Source organism: Pinus tabuliformis, chromosome J (genome assembly GCF_031772625.1).
Source record: "Pinus tabuliformis cultivar Carrire ecotype Pingquan chromosome J, CPIR1, whole genome shotgun sequence".
Taxonomy (NCBI): domain Eukaryota; kingdom Viridiplantae; phylum Streptophyta; class Pinopsida; order Pinales; family Pinaceae; genus Pinus; species Pinus tabuliformis.
The window spans coordinates 1,024,291,223-1,024,317,314 of record NC_142295.1 but is presented as its reverse complement, the minus strand read 5'-3'; the positions used below and the strand labels follow the sequence as shown (position 1 = coordinate 1,024,317,314).

The 26,092-nt window shown below is 36.0% G+C and overlaps 1 pseudogene; it reads right to left on the bottom strand.

Moving 5' to 3' along the window:
• Positions 1 to 6,548: 6,548 nt before the first annotated feature.
• Positions 6,549 to 26,092, bottom strand: part of LOC149230346 (plant intracellular Ras-group-related LRR protein 4-like) — a 53,661-nt pseudogene continuing 34,117 nt past the window's right edge.

Sequence of the window (26,092 nt, the reverse complement as noted above, 5' to 3'; positions counted from 1 at the left end):
TTGAACTAACTTTGGCCATAGACACGCTGGAAAGTGGATGAGCTAGGCTAAATGTACTACCCAGACTAAAGAGTGTAAGGTTTATTAACCATTCCTTGAGAACCATATGGAATGTAAGGAGTTTGGTATTGGCCCTGAGCCTCATAGGGCTACTGATACTGGACATTGCTCAACCCAGACGGACCAATGGGATTTTGAACATGTTGGTACTAGAAATTTCTTGATCTAATAGGATCTACAGGGTTGTGAATAATGCCAGAAGAAGGCTAGTTCATACCAAGTAATTGAGCTTGTGAGCCACTCACATTGGTGGCACCTGACACCATAAAAACATTCAGGTTTTGCCCCCCAAGCGGTGGCACAACTTGGTCACTGACCAGAGGGATGGAGGAACTGATATAGACATTCGTTGAGAAAATCGGTTGAACCAGACGCGTGACTAAGACTGAAGATACAAGAGTGTTTGGAATGGTGGGTTGCACCAAGACTGAGGCAACAACCTGCTAGGAGGTTGAGTTTGCAACAAATGAACCTGAAGTAGGCATGGCACCGGATGCCCAAACAAGGTTATGGTAAAGTGATGAGGCACAAGGTGTACTTGAAACCAAATGTGCCAAAGACACATAATTAGGTGGCATACTAGTGGGAATGCTCCCTGTATAGGGGAAACCTGTAGGAGGAAAAGGTTGTTCTTCCTCCTCGATAGTATATGGAGTATAAACTTCTAACTCCTCCGGAGTGGTGACTAGAGCATCTCCTTCGGGTTCCATATCTAACAAAAAATGACAATGAATGATTGAAGAAGTATGAGGGGATAATTCCAAAGGAATACCCCACTAATCGTATAGACTATAGGGATGCTATAGTGATATCACAACAGGGTCAAACAAAGGATTCAGAGGATAGATAACTAGTCCAAGTTGACCATCAGTGGTTAGCGAACTCTTAGGAGTTTGAACAAGATTTTTCGGAGATTTCGGACCAAGTTCAACAAATGACCTAGTATCTAAAGTAGGTGGAGGATGAGATGACAAAGTTTGAATGCTCAGAACAATTCCAAGTTCAACACCTTGGTCCTCAATTGACTCTAGTAACTCAGGAAACAACTCCTCAGGCAATCTTTCAGATAGAGAAGAGGAAGAGGAACTAGGTGAACTAGATGGTTCAGCCATGATGACCTTGTCTTAGTTAACAGGAAAAAAGAGAGATAAAATTCAAGGCTTTAAAATGTTCTTTAAGGGAAACTCACGATTTAGTCTAGAAAAGACTAACAAGATGTTATGAAATCACGGGCAATCAATTATTAAGACGTGTAAATAGATTGGTTCTCTTTCATTTTTTAAGAGTCAAGAAAGAAACAAAGATGACCCTATCGCTTTCGATTGGAAACGAGCTTGAAAGGACAAGTTCTTGGATGATATTTTAAGTATTAATGAGTCAAAAATATCAAATGACTGCTCTAGGTGATTTAGGTAAAAAAGGATTACCAGGAAATCGTGAACTGAAGAATACCTCCTAGCAAACCGAGAAGTATGAGTAAGCAATCTCTCTGAATGTTGTGTTTGGTGTATCATGTTTGCAAGGTGGCTGACTCGATTTCCTATGGATAAAATATTTTAGCCTAGATGGGTCTCCCGTTATATACTTGACGGTACGAGGAGCACAAATCTGTACTAGCACTGTCTAATGCCGAAGCTAATGATAGATGCTAGGTTTAAAGACGTCAGAACATGTATCTAGCCTGGACCTTCTAGATATGATCATTAGATTTCAAATGCACCTTAGGTTAATTGAGTTGATTTTAAAGTTTATCTTGAGTTATGTCTCAGTTTTTAGGGCTTACCGATGTGTCTCGAAAAACCTTAAATGCAACTAAATGAGACAAGACCCTTTCAATTCGATGAATTTTCTACACTATAGAGGGTATAGAACACATAATTAAATGCAAACAACCAAGCAACTGAAAGCAAAATGATCTTTCACTACTTCACTTTTCGAAAAAATAAACTAATGAAAAATGTATTCCAACTCCTAATTTCCTAAAAAATACATTTCTAACAGTCCTTTCAAAAGAAAAAGAGTTATTTTCCTTTTCAAATGCCAATGCATTCCTAGTCTTTAATGATGTTGACTACCATAGCATAATGATGCAACAAACTAGAATTTCATACTTTTCATGAATCAACGAAATGAATTTTTTGCATACAACACTTCAATGAAAAAGTTTTTGGAGACAATTAGCTCTTCAAGCAAATGAAAACACGAAAAGAGAGACTTGTTCAGATTAATGAAGCAGTGACTTTACCGAAAACAAGACAAGAAATGTAATCCATGCCAGAAAAGAAACTTTTAGACAAGTAATTGAAAACTTCTCAAACTTGTGTAATGGATGTCAAATTTGTAAAAGGACTGCAAATGAAATGCAAGGAGTAAGTACACCAACAACTCGACTCATTGAGTTCACAATCAACTGAATGTATGAAAATCCAGATGCCCGAGTGTCACTAACCATCCAATGACTCCAGAAATCAAGTAGGAAGATGCCAAACCAACAACCAAACAAAACCAAATGAAAAGAAACTTTCTAGTAAGGGAGAAAACTGTCTAAGAGGCTTATGGGGTCGAAATCATGAGAGAAAAACACATTGGCCAAGATTGGGGGAAAACCCTAATATTCACTTATAGGCATTGACGTGACTACCTAACTAACAACAAGCGCCAGAGGTAGGTCAGAACGACTGTTTCTCAGCATATCACATTGAGCAATGCGATTATCAGTAGATTAAGCACGTCGAGTGAGGGAGACAAGAAAAAATATATATTTTTTAAAACAGGGACTAGATCTACTACTATGAATTTCAAACTCAGACTAGTAAGCATAAGAAAAGAAATAGAACCAAAGGGAAAAAGTGGAAATAGAAAAGTTCACACGAAATCATGAAATCTCACACAAGACAAATAGAAGGATTGGCTCCCCAGTATGGTCACTAATTTGTGGTGAAGTAAATTATGACAATGGACACAAACAATTCCTCTAGCCCGATAATGGGTCTAGCCACAACTGATACATTCTATGGAAGATTTCCTTAGGTTAGAACCAATTAGTAGGGCCTACCTCTTAGTACGCTTATCCCATTTGATGATGTCCTTGCTTGCTCGCTCTAGCTATCTCTCGCTTCCTTCTTCAAATACCTGAAACAAGTAAACAACAACAAACAACAACTGTGATAATAGAAAAATTGTAATTCAACCTACTTAACAAGTGAAGAAACACTAAGCCATGAACATGTAAGATGACACATCATGTAGGAAATCAATCGATAGTTGCATATATATTGAATCAAGAAGAGATTACAACCATTGTCTTCATGTTGCCATTCTCCTCCGACAAAACCAGGTTCCCACACACCTCTGCTAGAATTCCATGATGGCCTCAACAATAGTAGTTTTAAGGCTCTTCCCTTTAGGCTTCACACTAAACCAAATTCACACTTCTCCCTCACACAACTAGAGAGCTACAACTATGGATAGCCTGTTGTTTACTCCAAACTTAATTAGCACTAGCACACCAACATTAACGCTAGCTTTTGCTTAGGAAAAAGGGAGGTTTATATAGCATAAATGGATGGGATATGGGTCCTATTCTCATGGGAGAAGGTCTTATCTCTTGAGGTAGTTCCATCATTATAGGGGAAAGTAGCGCAAAATAACATCCTCGACCCTATCCGGCCAAACCATTTACTAGATTTCCGTTACGAAGCTTCTAGAGTTGGAAGCTTCGACTCCTTATTTAAAAAACTTTCCATAAGAGGACCAACATGACAGGAACAAAGCTCAGTCACTCCTTTCGGCACTTGATATAGTGTTAATCCCTACATATCGGCACGAGGAGGACAAAGTCCACTAGTGCCGATCTTGTAAATTGGGAAGAACATAAGATTTTGGGGAAATGGTGCAAAAGGGAATTGTTCTGCTCATGAAGAGGGACACAGTGGGAGTTCCTTCATGGAGGGAAAGCATGTAGGGTTCATTGTAGAGGTCCTCGAGGATCAAGGCACGGAGAGTACAGGGATAGTGACAAAATGTTGTGTAACACTACCAACCCTCCCCCTACCCTTAACTAGTTAAATAAGATCAAATCACAATCCCACTGAAGCTATTATGACTTAAAGGGTTCTCAATCATCTCCTTTTTAGAATCACTCTCACAACCTCATGAACCTCACAATTTTCACAAACCCACATTTTTCATTCCATAATCCATCATTGTTTTCCTTGATTTGTGAGTGTACTAACCTATCTAATAGTTGTCCATTATGATAGCCCATACAAATGTCTAACATTTTTATCTTATCTTATGTATTGAAATCTCTAGGCCTTAATCATACCCCTCTTGTGAATTCATAAATCATGTACATTTATTCATATCATTAAATATACAACTTAATCCTGGAGGAATGCTTACCCATTACTATGAATTACCTATTGTTGTAGTATGGTTTATTTCCATACTTTCATGGCTACCATTACTATCCATGTTCAACTAGAATTTTTTCAAGGCTCTTTTGATTGTTGGAGGAACTTCCTTTCTTCAAGTCCCATTTCCAATAAGGGATATTTTAACCAAATTAATATGAACATTTGAAATCCTTTCTTTAGGTGCAATATCATTCACAAATTAGTTTTTAGTTAATTTAATTCTTAAACATGAACTTAAACATTTTAATTAGCAACCAATGTATTCTTTTTACTTGTAGAATCATTGAGAAATAAATTAGCACATCCCGCAATAAATCAACTTGCTCAAGCTAAAGGTACTCCACAATTTTAACTCTTTTTGAAGAAAGGTAAAACAACCAAAACTCTTCTTATAATAGCATAAGTCTCCCTCCCCCTTGAACTCTTGTGCATACAAGATATTTCAATATTAGGTATACCAAGGCCATTATCCTTTTGGTATTATTTATGCAATAATTCATATAAAATAATAATTTTCTACATTGCAATACTTCTTTATTCTCAAGAAAATAGTAGTGGGAAAAAATTCAAGGGTACTTGATTTAAATTTTCTTTACACAACCTAAATTTCATAGTACCCTACTATATTTCCTGAGTATTGGTTGTTAACTATGTTGATTATCTATCCTATATTCAACCCTTCATTCTACATAACAAAATCACTTGATAAAACCTATTTGACATCTAACATATTAGTCTAATGCAATAATATTTAAGTCAATAATTCAAATATAGTTTAACAAAGTGAGAATAAATAATTTTTATACTAATCTTTTGTAGCTTTATTCCTTAGTCAGAGCTCTATGGCAGTCCATTCACATGTAACCATAGAAGCATGCATCCTTCCTTAGTTGTAACTTTCAATAGCCCTAAGATAATCTTAGTTTCATGGATTAGTACCCACTCTAATCACTTCAGTTTCATACCAATCCTTTTTAGATGAAAAATAATAAACATGCATTTACATGATGCATTCAAACAATGTATCAATCATGTACATCAAATCATGCACATTATCATACTTGTGCACTATTTGCATTCTTCTTATTATTCATAGACATTCACGGAATGTAAAAACAACCTTCTTTATGATAACTTAGTGCCATTTAGTGGCATGTCTCATAAGCACAACATATTATGCTCTTTCCTTGACAATGACCGACAAAGTATCATTTATTCCAAGTATCATGGAATGATCAAGTCACTATTAATACCACCTAGAGCCTAGATAATGATATCTCTTTATTTACTTTCAATACATTGATTCATATCATTATTGATATTGAATATTTAACAAGTGCCATTGGCGTAGCTGTAGTCCCTGCGGATTTGCAATTTCAGGACACAAATGTTTTGTTGCATTGCTTGGATATAGGGATGAATATGCCTTGTTAATTTGATCTAAATTTAATTCGGCAATGCTATGTTTTGTTGCGTTGCTTGGATGCAAGGATGAATATGCCTTGTTAATTTGATCTAAATTAATTAGGCAATGCAGCTTATAAGCAATGCATATTTAGCTTATGTGGATTGGGTTTTCTCGAATAAGCAGCTTACAAAGAAAGTGGAACCTAAAAGGTCAAATAACTGGATTGGGTTTTCTCGAATAAGCTTCCTGCTACTCTTCATATTTTGGTGTTGCTTAACAAGTCACATATATAAAAAAGTAAATTTTTGTGCCCTACCAAAATGCAAAAGTTGTTCGATCATGACAATATTATGATCCATGTTTAAGTTGAAACGGAATGCTTAATCTTTGGATATGTAGAACTAAAGTTTTACTAGAAATTCATTCTGTAGCAATCCTATTGAAGCTTTGACATAGCCTCTGCTTCTTCGTTTCAAGTCAAGATTAGCAGACATGATAGAAATTTTGACCACCTCCTCTTGGGCTTGGAAACTTGTGATTTTTCTTCCTTCTTAGCAATTTGTTCATTCTTGTACTTCAAAAACTCCAAAAGAGCAAAGAAATATGATCTGGATGGTTTGAAAGACCAAATATATATGTTGAACATTGACATTGTACATTACCTAAGATCCCATTTCAGTTACATGCTTTGGAGGCACTTCAAGTGGGGTCTCTTCTACTTTAAACACTCGAATTTTATTTAACATAGCAAATGAAACTGAAAGGAACTTTATCTGATTTCTACTGATATCTAACTCCTCAAGCATTTGAAGATTTCCTATGGACCAACGAAGGGACTACAAGTCAACAAAATTTCTGCCAACATTTAGTTCTACTGATATCTAACTCAAGCATTTCAAGATTGCCTATGGACCAACGAAGGGACTGCAAGTCAACAAAATTTCTGCCAACATTTAGTTTGACAAGACTAGTAGCAAAGAACAAGCTTTTGGGTATTGACTCCAGTTCATTGAAGCTCACATCAAGTTCTTTCAAACTTGATAAAGAAGCCATAGTAGTTGGTAGGCTCTTTTATTCTGTTATAGTGCAGTGTTAGGACTTCTGAAGGCACAAGCTTTCCAACTGCCTCTTGTAATGCTTTGAGGTGATTGAAATAAGTTCACAATTCAATGAGAGCAGTAAATTGGTCAATTGTATATGGTAGTTCCTCTATCTCATTTGTCTCTACATTTAGGATTTTCAAGTTGGTCATCTTCCCAATAGACTCTGGTGGTGAGGACTACTGGTTTGTACTCAGGTTAAGATTTGTAAGACTGGAAAGATCCCTAATTGAGGGAGGCAAAATCTTCAAGCGGTTGCCATGTAAATCTAGATTAGTCAGGCTTGAAATCTCCTCAATGCAATCAAGAAGACTATGCAATTGATTTGAAGGCAAGTCTAAATTTGTTAACCAAGAAATCTTTCCTATGGAACTAGGAAGTGTCACAATATCGTTCTCAGACAAATTGACTTGGACAAGGTTGCTAACCTTTCCAATTGAATCAGGGAACCACTCAAGCTGTTCCACTAATCTTCCTCGAAGATCCATATTCTCGGCACCTTTCTTCGCAGTTTCTTCAATAACATTTTTTATTAGACTGAGTTTTTGTCCATCGTCCCCTCTTTAAATCACCATCAAAACAATTACTAATTCAGGCACCTTGGATTTAGTTGCACAAAAATATGAAAAGTACATAATTATTTGACAAGAACTATTTTGGTTAACAAAGAAATTTGTGGCCACAACTCATGCAAATTGCAATCCCAAGTTCATGGATCACAATTCAACCACCATTCCCAAGGATGGAATAACATGGTTGGGTGGGAAACTGTAAAAGTAGAAAATAAAAGATCTTGATAATAATGAGACAAACTATCTTGAAAAGCTTATTTGAACTGGAATTTATTTATCCTCACCATCTGCATTTAAAAGAGGCTTCAAGGTATTGGCTTACCCTAATATTGGGCACCCTGTAAAATGATGTTGCATCGCTGTGGAAAGACTCAGGAAACCCAGAAATCAGAAAATATGTTTCGTATCAAAAATCAAGAAAACTGATATTTTCCTAGAGAGAGCCGAAGTTTCACGTGCTACATGGCATATATATAACATATATTATAAATTTATATGAGTTTCAATATGTTAATATAACTATTATCTAGCCTAGCAACTTATGTTCGGTTGTTGCCATTACTCAATATAAATTATTCCGTCGACATAGCTAATTATAAAATCTAATTATTCTATCGACATAGCTAATTATAAAATCTATTGCTAATACAGTTACAACAATATTCAAACAAATCTTACATATGTTGAGATATTAAGTTCCTCATCGTAGGCTTTGCGCTTGATCGCTAATTATTAAACATTACTTCACTTTAGCACAGCTGATTGTTTATAGGACCATTTATTTACAGAACTAGAATTATTGATACGATATCAAAGTTTAATGTTTTTTTGGTTTTTTTTTTTCATTTTTCTAATATGAGCATCATTCATGGAAACATATTCTGGCCACCTGGCCAACCCACAATGTGAATGGTTGCCCACATCTACTTGTTGGCTGGCACATATCTAGACTAGAGACAAACATTCCAGACAACCTACGCTCATATTTAGAGGGAGCCATTATTGATTTAAAAAGATAAACCACGCGTCTATTTATTAAACCACGTGTTCATGGTTGGTACTAGAAGGCTTTGATGAGTGAATCAAAGATATGGGCCTGGGTTTTCTCTATTATACTCTAACCCTAACTGCAAGCTCTCGAAGAGAGCCATGAAAATAGTCTCGTCAGTCAATAAGACTATTGTGTGAGTGGCTCACTACTTGAGGAAATTCGTAGCATTACTCGCGAACCAGAGGAAACATACAACTGCATATGGTTCTCTGATCCCTGTTATTTATCCAGGTGATGTGCATTATTTCTCTGGCCTAATCAACCTGTTGATTGGAAAGGGAAGCAAGGTGGTTGTTCCCGTCGGCAGTAATGGTAGTCAAGCAGGTTGAGATTTAGCTTGTCTGCACCTATTCTTTGGCTACTTTCACTTTCATTAGCCTCAGAGTGTTATGCCTTCTCTTATGTGTGCTATGAAAAAGCGATTTCCATAAGCTATTACAAGGACATATATTGCTATGTTATATCCTAACCCCAATTACAAGCTCTGGAAGAGAGCCATGAAAATTGTTTGTCGGGCACCTGAAGAAAATTTCATTATCCATTGTCAAAATGCACATTGAATTTTCCACTGCACAAAATGTGTTTCTCAAATAGCAGAATTAAATGAACATTAAATGTGTTTCAAGCATCTTGAAAATGGCACAGATGATGATGGTTTCCTTTAAAGCTCATATCAATGAATTGTAGGTAAGTTTCGTAGAACCATTTTCCAATTCCATGTCTCGAGACTCTTTCCTTAATTCTACAATGAATATGGCATTATATGTTTGAAGCAGGGTTTGTGTTTGAGAGGCACCTAAATATATATTTTAGAAATTGGGTATTGTAGTTTTCATTTTTTATATTTGGGTTAATAACGAAGACCCATATAGAGCTAAGTTTGGTAGACCTAGCATAGAGCTAGGTCTGGTACACCTTCGGGTGAGAAGCTTCGTAGGGTATTGAAACATTATTTCTTTCTAAAAGACCTCATTAAATGTCCCTATCTTAGAACTTTGCTTCTTTGGATGGAATTATGGATGGAAAAATGAAAAGGTTTGTATGGATTTAATGGTAGGTTTCTAGCAATCTCGAATGGCATGGAAAGGATTTTGCAGAAGCTAGCAGCATTGAGAAGTTTCACACCCAGAATGCCTATTTATGTTCTATGCTATACCGAATGGAAGAAAGCTGACATTCTCTGTTGTGTGAAACTTCACATGTAGAATGCTTGTTAATGTTCTCTGCTATACTGAACAGAGGAAATTCAAGGCCAAAGCAAGCCATGAGAGCTAGCTGAGGTTATGGAGGGGTTGTAGTTGTAGTGTGAGATGCTCAGTGACATCGTCCCGCCTAGTTTAACACCCTAGGTCCACTACATATGAGTTTGACAGACTCCATTTTAGGCCCTCACCCATCGATTCCTCTTGATCTTGCTGGCTAGTAGTCAACCCCATGGGATTTAGACTAGTATGATAGATTAGATAAACCACAACTAACATGCCATGTTCCTCCAAAATGCTAATTAGATATAGTGGGTTTCAGTTTGGGAATCGCCAAGCTCACTAATTAATTAGTTGGGCAGGAGCTTTAGAATGCTCAACTAAATTCGAAACAGATGGACAGGAGGTTAGAGACGTTAATGGCGGAAAAAAGGGGAACAAATAAAAGGGCCATGAAGGCATAGATTTCAGAAAAGAAAAGGAACCAGAAGAGGGAGGCAGAAACAAGACTAGATACTATTACTAGCTATATAGATTCATTTTAACTTTTAATATGAAAATTTGCAGAGTGAAAAATTGTAAATAGATTTATTTACAGAGTGAAATTTTGAAAATTTATTGAAACTTTCAAGACATAGTAAAACATACCATATCATTTGTATGAGTCGTTGTCTGCTAACTGAAGGGCTACAAAATTTATTGAAACTTTCTAGACATTGTAAAACATACCATATCATTTGTATGACTAGTTGTTGCTAACTGAAGGGCTATGAGAAATATCTTCCAGCATGAGAAATATGTATGAAAAAGAATGCAATAGTTTCTTACTTTCAGGATTTGTTGTTGCAATTTAATTGTTTATGTTTTATTGTTCTTCCTGTTCCATAATTGGTTTGGAGTTTTTTCAAGGAGGCACAAAACAAAATTTTCTACACATCTGCAATTTGCTAACTCAACCTCTTCAATCTGCTAACTGAAGGGATATGGCATATCTTTCTGTTATTTTCATGTGCTATTCTGGTGAAATCTACTAACTCAACCTCTGTAATCTGCTAACTAAAGGGATACAACATATCTTTCTGTTATTTTCATGTGCTATTTTGGTGTGCTGAAGGGCTAACCAAAAGGGATATGACATATATTTCTACTATTCTAGTGTGCTGAATGGCCATGAGACGAAAGGAGTATTTTTTGAAGGGCCATGAAACTAAAGGAGTAATTTTTGGAGCATCTTTTAGTGATTCTAGTTTCTAGTGCGCTCAGGAGAATAATTAGGAGTCTACAAAGCAAACAATAAGAAACAAGAGCATGAGGGACCTTGTGTTATTTTAGCAGTTGTGGGAAGCATGATAGCATGACAGATGCTTGTGTTATTTTGGCAACTGTGGGTGTTGTTTTGGTAGTTGTGGCAATTGGTAGCTGTGGCAAGCCTAACAGATGGTTAACATGCCAACAACCACTTAGACAACACGACACAGAAAGTTTTGGTCATGATTTAATATTCGAAAACATTAAATTACACAACACGACACAAAAAGTTTTGGTTATGATTTAATGGAAAGTATTCTAAAACATTAAATATTTTAGAATTAATGTTAACTACAAACTAGCATTAAACCGCATCGAATTAAAATTCAAAACTTGTTATCCTAAGTTTTAATTAAAAACATGAAAATCATACAGTTTTCCAGCAATAAGAGGTGGAAATTCAAACTTTGCATAAAAAATTCTTTGCAGGGATATTTCTCTTAAAACGTTGGTTATGTTTAATTAGTCAAAGCGAATTAATGCTTGGTCAATTCTGAGTGATCACTATAGTCCCTGCGTTGCCGAAGGTAGGGACTAATAAGGAATGTCTCACCTAATTTCCTTTTAATATTTTTAGCATACTAGAACATACCTACATGGTTGTTAGCACTTATTGTATGCTACATGATAAAATAGTGTCTCTGAGAGATTTCTTAAACTCCTCTTCACCAAATGCTTGATTAATACTTTATTTTTCCTATACTTCTCCCCAGAAAAAATTATGTAACATCCTTATTACTTTCTCTATCCATATAGTCAACTTGATATTGGTTACATGTTCATCATTATCCCATGGTTAGTCATCATAATCATATTATGATAATAGATTAATTCAAGTATTTGTTTATGCTATATGCATGTTCATTCATTATTCTATGCATTCAACATTTATTTAGGCATATAACCTATTATTTTACTAATTCCTATCTATGCATATGCATTCTATATATTCAATCCCTCACCATATCATCATGCTTATGCTCTTATTTATCAACATATTACAACCCTTTCATAATTTAATAAAACATCAAAATAACAAGAAATAATTTGAGAGATTCTCCCTCAATCATGGTTACATCACTTGGCCATGTGCTTATGTAGTTATCATTTGTTAAGATGTTCAAGGGATGTCTATTTATCACCTTGACAATGTGCTCTTTCACAACCTTGGCAATCAACTTTTCCAATGAATCTCTTCTTCTGATGGATCTTCAACGATCTAGTCTCAACCTTTTAATAGATATATGTTACTCTTGTCTCAAAGCCTTTATGTGCATATCATAGTCTTAGGTTTATACAACATTCTGTTGTACCCAATGCCCATGTTTCAATGTTGCACACCCTTACTATTACAAACCTTGCCCATTAAATTCGGATGTTAAGCCTTTGCTTTGACCTATTTGTAGTGGGGTAGTAATAGATACTACTTTGTAGTATAGTGATACCACTATAAGCCACTCTGATATTACTTTGTAGTAAAATACTACTCCAATCCTTGTGGTGCATCTCTGGCCCTCTAGACCTAGTCTATAAACCACAACTTCTGATGATTTTACTTTTCTTGATTTTGTTCATATTTAGGACTAAACCTTGACATATCTAATATCGCCCTACATTAAGGTTCCAACTTTATCATTTTTTGTGTATCTCTGGCACTTGAGGCATGGTGTTGGAGGTTTTAGATCTAATAGATCTATACTTTATTGTTTTGGATATGGACAAACTAGATCCAATGTTTAAACCATATATTGATACCAATTTGTAACATGCTCAACACTCAAATGTTGAGCATGTTATGGCTATGGGGTGTAATTAGACTCAATTATGGCTATTATGGCTATGGGGTGTAATTAGACTCAACCTTCAAGATACATTATGATGATGGGATTATCTAAAAATTGGTTTTTTGTTTTTGTTTTTTAATCATAACCTCAAATTACGATTTTGATACCATCATCATCTTCTGCTTATTGAGAGTTTTCCAGTGATATAAATTTTGTCTCATTCTGATCTACATGCACAAAGTTATGCCTGTTTTAAACCCCCTACCCTGCGCCCCTAAATGGAACATAATAATCCATATTACCATGTGGCTTTCTTGACCATATTTCAGTCTAGACTAGTCCTTGTTTTTAGGCCCACATGGCATATCGAGCATCTCCATATTAACGAATTTTATAATTCACATGACTCAAAACTCCTTGCGTTCCAATAGCCGCTATGTCCAATATGGCTCATCGTCAATATAGGTATTATGGCCAATAGGCCAAAATCCCAACAACTTAGACCCCAATATGATAATATATGATATGACCCAATATGGGAAAATAATGATATGCTAATACAATATTGGATCTCGAATCCATTGAAATGTTGATATTGATGTATACCATCAATTCATTGATATGCCAATATGGTGTTAGCTTGACACTGGATACCAAGACCCTAACAAAAAAATTGTTATGAGAAACCCTTGCAAAACATTGATAGGTTGATAGGTTAGTGGTCCACTTAGTTTACTACCTTATCACTTTTCCAACTAATCACAATCCACCATGTGGCATCAACTAATGTGTCTGACACATGGGCACTCAACATATGGGTCCACTACCACATGGCACACACTAATTTGTGCCACATGTTAGTAATTTATGTATAACTAACATGTCCAAAAAGGATATATCTAAGTGACATGTGTTGTCCATGTGGTATTGACATATCACCACTTGTGACGTCATATTAACACCATCCTTCAAAACCTCCAAGTGATCCATACTCAGATATATCGTGTTGTTAACTAATGAATTTGGTAGACATGAATAAAGTTGTCAAGTGACAATTTGTCGCTCATGCCACAACACCTCAGATATTTATCTTACACCATTCAATACATTCATTCAAAGGCTAATACACTAGTAAGCCCCTTTATAAGATAGCTCCTAGTACTGGATCCCCTTAGCTGATGTGACTAGGGGCCAAGGCCTCTCCGAACTCCATCTTTCCAAAAAACTCAGAGATGTTTCCTAATTTCTTTATGGATCCTTGTATCCTTCCAAGGATGATAAAAAAAACATGTATTTAACAAGGATGACTATCCACATCGTGCACATAGGGTTATGTTGTGGTACCCAACAATCCCTTATTATTTAAATGTTCCATTTAAATAATGGGAACCCTTTTAAATTTTTTCTTTAGGTTTACATTCCCAAAAACTATAAATAAGAGAAAAAACTTCAAAATATATCATGTTCAATTATCTTTTAGGTTTAAGTTCTAGTCGAATAACTTAGGTTTTCTTTTAAAATAAAAGTGCAAAATGATTAGGAGTCATGATAATATCCTTTAAATAAACATTGTGATACATGATATCCTTTGCAAAAATAAAGCTTCCCTTAAAAAAACAATGAAAACGAAGGAAAAGTGCACTCCCACATAAAATCTTCATTGAACCTGCCACAATGACACGTCATTACCGCTGAGCGCAGATCGCAAGTCGCACATCTCTACTGGCTCTTTATTAATATCAATCGTCTCTATGTTGTGATTGTGATATAAACGAAAGTTGCCTGATCTCCAATGCATGTATGTGATATTTCATATCACAAATCGCACATCGCAGATCGAAACATCACTCTAAAAAAAATATTTCCACAAAAGATTGCGATGAGATATTGCTGACTCAACACCACTTAATAAAGATCAGTTTGAACTTAGATTTTCATTAAATTTCAAATCTAACGGTTTAATGTTCCTTGGTTGACAAAATTGATTTAATTAGCAAGTTGTTATTTGAAACGTATGTATTTCCTTTTTGCAGGCTAATACTAATTAATGACATTCTGTTGAAATGTCCAAAGCATGAAAGAGAGGAAAAGGGTAGTTTGTTTAATTAGAAGTAACTCAATTCAAACCAAAGACAATAGATACGGCTCTGTTATTCAAAGATGCCACATGCACGCCAGACACTGCTACTTCCTCTTGGGAATCAATGTATAAACTATTTGAAGAAGAAAACCCCAGAGTAGTAGTTGTTAAAGAAGAAACATCTGATGCCTCATCATCATCCAAGGCTAACTTCACACATGTCTCCAATTCCTTTCTTCATCGAATTGCTGCACGACTTAAAATCTTACCCTATGTAGACATGATGAAGTGGATGATTGGTAATGTGAATATTGAAGACAAGAAGTTCTTGACGTCAAGGGAAACGATAGTAGGATCCTTCAGAGTTGAAGATTTGAAGAGGATGTATCATTTTCCAGACCCTCCAAAGGTTTATGACAAGCAGTTTCTCAAACAATTTGCAGAGAAGAACAAATTAGAAAAAGATCCCATTAGACAATGGAGACAAGACCTAAGCAAGCACAAGCATGATAGTAAGGGTATGTATTCTTTAGCTTCTCTTGTCGCTCTGTTTTGTTTTTCTACTGCTATGATATGTAGATTATTCAATTCTCTAAACACAAAAATGTTTACAGTTTAATGGATTCCCCTAATTCAAGCCGCTTCTAATTATAAAGTAATGGATTGGGATACTATCTTGTCCAAAAATATTGCATCCAAAATCTTAGAATATGGGCAAAAGAAAAGTGTCTAAGAAAGAATTGTATTGGCTCTTTATATGAGCACCTATATTATGGATGCCATTTGTTTTTCTTTTGATTTTCCTTAAGTGGGATGGAAATGGACACTCCAAGACCCTACACTAATTCTATGGGAATCCAAGTACCAACCTCATTTTTATAGAATTTGCAATAAGGTCATGCTGCCTTTATACAAAGCCATTTTTTATCGAAATACACCTAGGTTGTCTCAAGAAGCTACAATAGACTCCACTGCTATTGGCAGTTGGTTTACTGAAGAAAATTTTACTAATGTTATAGTTTTTGGGAGTCTTGCTACCTCAAATGTTCTTTCTATTTATGTTCTTGATGAGCTTTTGGCCTAGGAAGTTGCCTATCAGACCATAGGTCATGGTATAACTAAAGTTTTAAAGGACTCCAAAAAATCTATTTAGCCATAATTTCCTATTCAATGTGGATTTTATGCTCTCGATAACTACAATCATGCTGTCCTAGAAATCAAGCAAATTGAAATCATGCAGCTCCCAGCTATTCCTCCTAGACAGTACGACCCTAAAAAGGTCATTCATGATTTCACTACTCAGGTTAAAATAAGACCATTTGTTCATGAACTTGATGATTTTGATGATTTATTTGAAACATGTGATTCATATAGATAGGTGGAAAATTTAGCATAGATTCAACTAGGTCCCAATGATTTTGTCTTATTCCAAGGGTACATAAATAAAAGGCTGCAAAAACTGCCTTTTGAATGCCTAATTTCTTTACAGTCAGAATTTCCTACAGGAAATTCTTTACTGTCATCTTCAAAAGGACAAAAAGAAACCCACTACTACACTCATAGAGAAACAAATAGAAGAGCTCCTATCTACTAGTGAGTTCGATAAGTTATAGGACCAGTTCAACAAAGAAATAGGTATCACATATGAGAAAGAAGTTCGGGATTTAGCCACAATGGAGATAAAAAAGACTCTTGTAACCAGTAATGCAAAGCCTCATGTAATGGAGTCATCAAGTCAAATAATGTATAAAGAATTTATCCCAACAATCTCCACCTCCGAAATCGTCCTCAAAGTAGAAGAGATTCCACCTCTTGACATTTGTTACAGTCCTGAACACCTTGCTGTTGTGAGTCAACAAAAGAGGAAAAGAAGAATGGAACATTCTGTCGAAAAAGAAGAAAAGAAGAATGGAACATTCTCAGGAACTTCTTCCTGGAATCATTCCATTAGATGTAGTATGGGAAGATTATCAAGCTAACTCGTCTGATGATTTAGCTAAGCTTTCGCAATATGCAGGAACCTATGCTACAACCACCATATTCAAAGCCACTGAAGTTCAACAACTAGTTAAAAAAAATGATGAAAAATTCTTGCAATTAGAACAAACAATACTTAATTCAAGACATGATATGTAGTAGGAATGGCAACTCAAGTTGTTAAAATTACATACTTAGTTTTATCAATTAAAAGTTCAAAATGAAGATAATATTCAAAGTCGAAATACACATATTGACCAGCTTCAACTTAGAATAACTCAGATTCAGAAGGACACCAATATTGAAGGATTCAAAATAGAAGATGGAGAGATCAAAGCTCTCCTAGCACAACAACAAGTGAACTTCTATAAGAAGTTAAAGATCATCATTGACCTCATCAAAAATAGTGACTCATTGACTGATCAAATGTATGAATTAAGAACATACTATGAAGATATCAACAACAATATTTCTGACTTGATCACTTGGCAAGATAGTTCAAATGAAATAAAAGAAAATCCCCCCATAATATAAGAATCTTCCAAAGATCTCCTTTTCAAGGATTGGGATATCAGAATGAAGCAGGCTGAAAAGCAATTTACAAAGCAAGAGACCTAGCAGGCAAGATTACCAAAATTGTTAGAGAAAGTATTACAGATGCTAATCTTATTACTGAGTGTCCAAGAGAATGATTTCCAGATACTCAATCACTCATAGAGTATTGGCATAACAAATCAAAAGAAAAATAAGATAGCATCAAGAAATTATCTAAGTTAAATATCGAATATCATCAACAATTTTTAGTAAAGCCCTATGGAAAATGGTTAGTTCTTTGCAACCTTGTTAACGCAACTGAGTACATGCTCCCACCTCTTTTAGATTCCTTGTTTGGAGGATAGATGTAGATCAAGTTAACTCATCCTCCGGAATTGAAGCCTATGGAAGCTATTTACAGGTTGCGAGAAAAAATGGGAGAACAATCAACTATTCATATTTAGTTTCTTGTTAAAACACAAGGTATTTTTATCTTTTTTGTTCCTTATTTCAAGGAGCGTTTGTTTCAACCTCCTCAGCAAAATATGCATTTTCTGTTTTGATAATATGACTTTTGTTTATAAATACCTTCTCACATTTTTAGAAAATGTTCAAAAGTTTTGTAATAAGACTCAAGGAACTTTCACTAATGTATTTCTTTGGAAATTTTATAGAAAAGTTGGGCCAGAGACTATCTTCTTTCAGAAGTGGAGCATTGATATATGTGGTAATATTATCTTTTATTTATGCTACATTCTATGTTTGAAATCAGTAAAATTTTATCACTGTTTTATTATATGCAATATCATAACTCGATTAAGCATTATTTCACTACTGAAGAATGTATTAATTGTTATCTTTAGTTGTATATATGAAATGGTATAATTTTTATGCAATATGTGCTTAGTAATTAAATTGGTTAACTATTTAATCAATTTAATTATCTTTAATTTTTTTTACCTGTTTTAAATGTTTGATGATATATATTATGTTTCATTTATAAAGAAATATTTATGAAATCACATATGCAAAATTAGTTGTATCCTGGGAATTAGATAGATAGATATAGATTTATTTATTTGCATTCACATTTACTCTATCAAATAGTATTCACCCCATGTATATCACACACCAAAATCTGTTATATATTTGAATGGGAAACTGGTCCCTATATCTCTAGTTGGAACCGCTATCCCAAATGGAAAAGGAACGGTATTCAAGTTCCTGATTGGGTGGTTTCCCCAATGTTGAGACAAAGGCATTCTAAGCCTTCAACATTTTTGGCGCTAGAAGGAGTTCCCCAACTATGAATGGAAAAAATAGTTGAACCTAAATCTAAATGCCATTCTAAGAGTCACTCCCCCTCAAGATCACCTCAAACTTCTATATCTTCATCTAAAATTCATACTTCGAGATCAAAAGTTGAACAAGCACCCGCAAAATCTCCTAGAACATTACCCCCATTGACCGATTCACCTTCTTCTCTTTAGGAATCATAGGTTGAAACTTTAATTGAGAAACTAGAAAGTATTCTATCTCTGGTAAAAAACCTCAATGGTCAAAAACATCTAAAGGTGGCATATCTTCATCTTTTCAACCTACTTGGATTTTAACTCATTCTCAAAGTGAAAAACTTGGAGTTACTCCATTTGAGTTTCCTCTTCCTTATTTCTGAATGAAGACTAAGAAAACTAAATCACAAACATCTACTAGTGATATTTTTTCAAAATCACCTCCACAAACACCTTCATTTCATATATTTCCTCCAATCAATCCTCCTTTTCATACCCCTTCTTCTCAAAGTACTGGTTCCAGTTCAACTAGCACTAATACACAATCTACCTCTTCTTCCACACAATCACCTTCTACATCTACCTTTACCCAAACTCCAATAATGGATGGAAGACAACAACCACCTCAAGTCAGACCATGGGCGAATCCTGGAACTATGCTAGCACCTCTCCATGCTCTACCTAAACATCCTGAAATATGGCTACCATAATTTAATCCTGATGATGGAATTCTTACTAAAGAACATCTCAAGAATTATATGTTAGCCATTAATCTGAAAGGATTTGTTGAAGAGGACTGTGTAGTAAGATTATTTCCTTACACTTTTGAAGGATCTGCAGGTTCATGGTATTTTCATTTCCACCAGGGTCCATTACTAGATGTAATATATTTGAACAACAATTCTTAACCAGGTTTGGTGATGATCGCACTACTTTCACTTTGATTAATGATCTCTCCAATCTTAAAGAAAGTCCCAATGAAAAAATCAAGGATTTTAATTCTAGATTTAATAAAATCTTAAATAAAATCCTAGATACATCTAAACCTAGTTTTGATGTACAGAATGAGTGGTATATATCTACTTTACCTTCAAATATCGCATTTTTTGTCGATAGGGCTAATAAAATGACTCTAGTAGAAAACATTGTTGGCATTATGATTCAAGTATTGTCCTTGATGGCAACTCACTCAGAGGTTGGTACAGGTGCTCAGAGGTTGGTACAGGTGATGGCAACTTAATCAGAAGACAGATCTCTGTACAGCATGCCAAGGAAGCTCATACACGCCGTTTCGTTAAGCCCAAGTCGCGTGTACACGCTATTTCGATTCATAAAAAGCGCGTGTATGTGGAAAGGTTCCTTTGGTCCATGGTGGTTAGTCCTTGGAAGTTGTGCCTATGATTTCGGACCATTATGTCTCGACGGGCGTGTCGATCCCTAGTTTTAAAGTTGATGGTATTGTGTTACTATGGTTTTGGCTCTTGGTATTGAGCAAGGCCTAAGGCTATATAAGGAGAAGAAGATCATTAGGCAAGATTATCTTTTGACAAGGCTTGAATATCCAAGAGAGAAAGAGATCTGATATGCAGGTTCTGAGTTGCTTGATCTAAGCCAAGGAGAGATCACATCGGTGGATGGAAGACTAGATCTAAGGATAGATCGGGATCTAATGGTTTGAAATGCATTATCATGATATGGTTGATTATGCGTATTTCTAGATCTGCATATTGTCGCAATGTTACGTTCTGGGTCTAACTAATGTCTGGTACAGCTGCAAATTGAGAAAGTTTATTTTTAGATCTGTACGCAGGTTGGCTTCGGTAAAAGCGCGTGTATACGCGGGTTTTGCTCATTGAAGTAGCGTATATCTTTTGAAGCTTGATTTTGGGTTTACAGTGGGGTCTGACTGTTATTGCAGAGTTCTGTAGTCTGCTCTGTGTTCTGGTAACTGGTGATTGACAGGGTTCAGTGTTTCAGTGATTCAAAGTTTGGTTGTTTTATGCTTCAATGATCTGTTGTGGAAATTGAATGAATTGTGGTCTTCAGATTGTAATGTTGTGCTTCAGGAATATCCAAGTCTGAAAATGTATGAAAAGTGATACCTGAAAGAAGGAAGATTGTAGGTCAGCACCTACGTACTAGTATCTTGGCTAGTACAAGAGCAAAGGGGGTTGGAGCTCCCTTCCAAGGAAGTTTGGAGAACGAGAGAAGGTTGTAGCCTTCTGCAGGTTGTAGCCTGCGTACTGGTATAAGGCTGCACCAGTACAAAAGATTGTAAACTGAAGTTTCATATTAAAGAAAGATAGAGACAACTTGCAGCAGGTGGTTTTCACCCACATTGGGTTTCCACCTTATATCTTGGTGTTCATGTGTGTGGCTTTTTATCTGTTCTGTTATACTGCACATGTTTACTGTTAATGTGGTGAATAATGTCCTGATGCACTTAATTGAAGAATAAGCTAACTAAATTGTGAGTTTTCTTCTTATACGCTGTTTTACTTCGTCACAGTAGCGTGTACACGCTGGTTCACTTAACTGAAGTAGCGTATATGTTTCTGAGCATTTAAAAAAGTTTGATTAATCTGATAATACTGATTCACCCCCCCTCTCAGTATTATTTCCAACAATTGGTATCGGAGCAGGTCCTTCAGAGAAGCTTGATCGCTTGAAGGAAGATCATTCATCATGAGCAACTACGAGAAAGAAGCATCAATCAGGCCACCAGTTTTTGATGGAACAAATTTCAATTATTGGAAGGTAAGAGTTACTGCATATCTTCAATCTCTTGGTACAGAAGTTTGGGACATTGTAGAAACAGGCTATGCTTTTCCTTCAGCTACTCCTACAGATCCAGCTGAGAAAAAGGCATATGAAACAAATGCAAAAGCAGTCAGTACTCTATTAGGAAGTATATCTCAAACAGAATTCATGAAGGTCATGCACTTCAAATCAGCAAAAGAGATATGGGACAAAATGATCACTAGCTATGAAGGAGATGAACAGGTAAAGCAAGCTAAACTTCAAACTCTCAGGATTCAATATGAGACCCTCAAGATGTATAATGATGAAAGTGTGGCTAATTATTTTCTTCGGGTAGATGAGATTGTTAATTGTATGAAAAATTTGGGTGAAGAAATAAAAGAGACTATAGTAGTTCAAAAGATTCTAAGATCATTATCCCCCAAGTTTGAATCTAAAGTATCTGCAATAGAAGAAAAGGAAAATCTCAAAGTTCTCACTATGTCTCAGCTACATGGAATTCTAACTGCTTATGAAATGAGAAAGGGAGGTCCATCAGACAGAAGGGAAGCTGCTTTTAAGGCATCAAGAAAAGAAGATTACTATGAAGCAAGCCATGTTCCAGAAGAAGAGGAAGAAGAATCAAATTTTGTCAGAAATCTTCAAAGGGGTGCTGGAAGGTTCAGAGGAAGCTACCTTTCAAATGCTTTGCTTGTGGAAGAGTAGGTCATTATGCTGCAAAATGTCCTAATAAGGATAAAGGAAAAGAACCTGCTAGATGGAATAAGAAACAAAGTGCAAATAAGAAAAGCTACTACACCCATGAAGATAGTGATGGCTTATCAAACAGTGATGAAGATGAACAAGGTAATAAATATAAGCTATTAATGGCATTTGAAGATGATGATTATGAGGATGCTGTAGATGTGGATAATCTCTATAATGAAATTACTAGACTCAAGAGATGCATAGAAGAAAAGAGTGTGATCATTGATACTTTGCAATTTCAAATTGATGAAAAGGAAAAACATCTTGAAAAACTAGAAGGTGAAATTGTTGGTCTCAGAAAAGAAATTGAGAAAACAAAAGCTATTAATCTTAAGTTTGTCAAAGGATCTAAAACTTTGGATGAGATTATCAATGTGCAGCGGTCTCCTCTAAACAAGACAGGTTTGGGCTATAATGGAGAAACCTCTCAAGCATCCACCTCAAAAAGTTATCTTGATGCAGCAAGAAGAAATGAGCAGAAGAACAATGAAGATAATCAGGTAAAGCAGGGACGAATTACAAACAGAAACTATCAGGGACAATCCTTCTTAAGGGTGAACAAAAGCTACAACCAACCACAGGTAAAATCTTCTCAGTTTGGCACAAGAATAGATGAAAATAGAAATTACAATCAGTTGGCTGGTAGATTCAATAACCGCAGAAGCTTCTTCAATGGGCAATGCTTCTCTTGCCATAACTTTGGTCACAAAGCAGCTCAATGTGTTGCATATAAAACAATCATGACTAGGAAAGCTCAAAAACAAAGAAGTATGACAGGGATTACAAAGAGGACCTATAACAACTTTTCGGTTCTTGAAAATGAAGTTGAATGTTCTATTTGCAATAATTTTGGTCATAAAGAATCTGAATGCAGGAGCAGGTTTCAGGAGAAAAAGGAACAAGCCACGAGCACCAAAAAATGGAGAATAAAAGAACCTCAAACAGAAAGATGTGGGATAGCGTTTTATGCAGAAGGACAGGAAAATCTATGGTACATTGACAGTGGATGTTCGAAACATATGACAGGTGATAAAGAAAAACTTGAATCTTATTCTACTTTAGAAAAGGGAAAGAAAGTTTCTTTTGGAAATGATACTCCTGCAACTATAAAAGGAAAAGGTATTGCTCCTTTGAAAGAAAAGGTCAAGGCTGGAAATGTTTTGTATGTTGATGGATTGAAGCATAATCTTCTAAGTGTCAGCCAGATGTGTGATCAAAAAACCGAGGTTATTTTCAGATCGAATGGATGTCTTGTTCGTGATCTTGATACAGGTAAAACAGTTCTCAAAGGCAAAAGAACTCCAAATAATCTGTACATATTTGAAGAAGGACAACAACAATGCTATCTTAGCAAGGATGAAGAGCACTGGTTATGGCATCGAAGGTTGGGACATCTAAGCTTCTCACAAATAAGGAAAGCATGCAAATATCAGGCAGTTCGCGATCTTCCAGATATCAAAATTCCAGACAACACCATATGCAAATCTTGTCAGTTTGGAAAGCAAACCAGAACTAACTTTCCAGAGAAGGAAGGATCAGCTAGCTTGCCTCTTGAGCTAGTCCATACAGATGTATGTGGTCCATTTAGGAAAAGGACACCTCGAGGAGAAGAATATCTGATATTATTCATTGATGATTTCTCAAGGTTTGTTTGGTTAGGGCTTATGAAGCACAAAGATGAAGCATTCGAAAAATTCAAATCCTTCAAGGCATTGGCTGAAAATGAATCAGGACACAAAATTAAGTGCCTCAGATCTGACAGAGGTGGGGAGTTCACATCAAATGAATTTTTTGATTTCTGCGATGAACATGGGATAAGAAGAGAATTCTCTACAGCTAGAACTCCTCAGCAAAATGGGGTTGTGGAAAGAATGAACAGAACTATCCAACAAATGGCTCGTGCTATGCTCGATGAATCAGGTACTCCTGCAACCTTCTGGGGTGAAGCTGCACATGCTGCTGTTATCATTCTTAACAAAACAAATGTCCGAGTAAACAGCACTCAAACACCTCATGAGCTTTGGAGTGGTAAAACTCCTTCCGTGAAGCATTTCAAAATCTTTGGGAGCAAATGTTATATTAAGAATACTGATGAGCAACTTGGCAAACTTGAACCTAGAGCAGATGAGGGCATTCTTCTTGGTTATTCTCCACATAGCAAAGCATACAAGTGCTACAATAAAAGACTTGGCAGAATCGTTGACAGTATTGATATAGTGGTTGATGAGAAGGGATATATTCCTAGGCAAGTTCATCATGAAGACATTGAAGAAGATGAAGGTTACTCTCAAAGGCGAAATGATGAAGAAGAAGAACCTCAAGAAGAAGAAGAATCTCAAGAAGAACCAGAGGAGCAGACAAGAATAGAAGAGAAGACTCCATCCAGATATGTCCAAAAGAATCATCCAGAAACTCAGATTGTGGGGCAGAAAGAAGCAGGAGTACAAACAAGAAGGACACTTGCAGAAGCTTCAAGCTACTTGGCTCTACTCTCCTCCATTGAACCACAAAATGTGAAAGAAGCATGCAAAGATGAATGTTGGGTCAAAGCAATGGATGAAGAACTTGAGCAAATCGAAAAGAACAACACTTGGGAATTAGTTCCTAGACCAAAAGATAAGAATGTAATAGGAACAAAATGGGTCTTCAAGAATAAGTTAAATGAAAATGGAGAAGTAATTAGAAACAAGGCCAGACTTGTTTGTAAAGGGTATGTATAGCAAGAAGGAATAGATTTTGAAGAGACCTTTGCTCCTGTGGCAAGACTAGAGGCCATCCGAATGTTCCTTGCTCTCTCAAGCTTTCAAAACTTCAAGGTATTTCAAATGGACGTGAAATCAGCCTTCCTGAATGGAGACTTAGAAGAAGAAGTATATATTGAGCAGCCAGATGGGTTCATTCTTGGGAATGATCCAAACCTTGTATGCAGATTGAAAAAGGCACTCTATGGGCTCAAACAAGCTCCAAGGGCTTGGTACTATCGGTTGGACAAATATCTTCACCAACAAGGCTTTTCAAAAGGATCAGCAGATAGCAATCTCTATATAAAAGTTGAAAATAACAAATTGCTCATTCTTGTTGTTTATGTAGATGATATTATTTTTGGCAGCAATGAAGAGACCATGAGTCAAAACTTTGCCTTGGTTATGCAGAAAGAATTCGAAATGTCACTTCTTGGAGAATTGACATATTTTCTTGGATTGCAAATCCAACAAAATGAAGGAGGTATCTTCTTGTCTCAAACCAAATACCTCAAGCAGATCTTGAAGAAGTATGGCATGGAAGAGTCAAAGCCAGTATGTACACCCATGGTTACAGGATGCAGCCTCAGTGCAAATGATGAATCAGCAGCAGTTCACCAACCCACTTATAGATCCATGATTGGGAGTTTGCTTTATTTGACAGGTACTCGACCAGATATTACACATGCAGTAGGAATGGTTGGAAGATTTCAAGCCAACCCAAAGGAAACTCATCTTCAGGCAGTCAAAAGAATCTTCAAATATCTTCAAGGGACCCAAAACTATGGCTTATGGTATCCTAGAAATACAGATCTCACTCTTCATGCTTACACAGATGCAGATTGGGCTGGAAGTGTGGATGATAGGAAAAGCACAAGTGGAGGTGCTTTCTTCATGGGTTCCAGATTAGTATCTTGGTTCAGCAAGAAACAAAGTTCGATTGCCTTATCTACAGCTGAAGTAGAATATGTGGCTGCAGCATCTTGTTGCACACAACTTCTTTGGATGATGCAGACCTTGCAGGACTTTCAAATCACTTGCACTCCACCTGTCTCTAT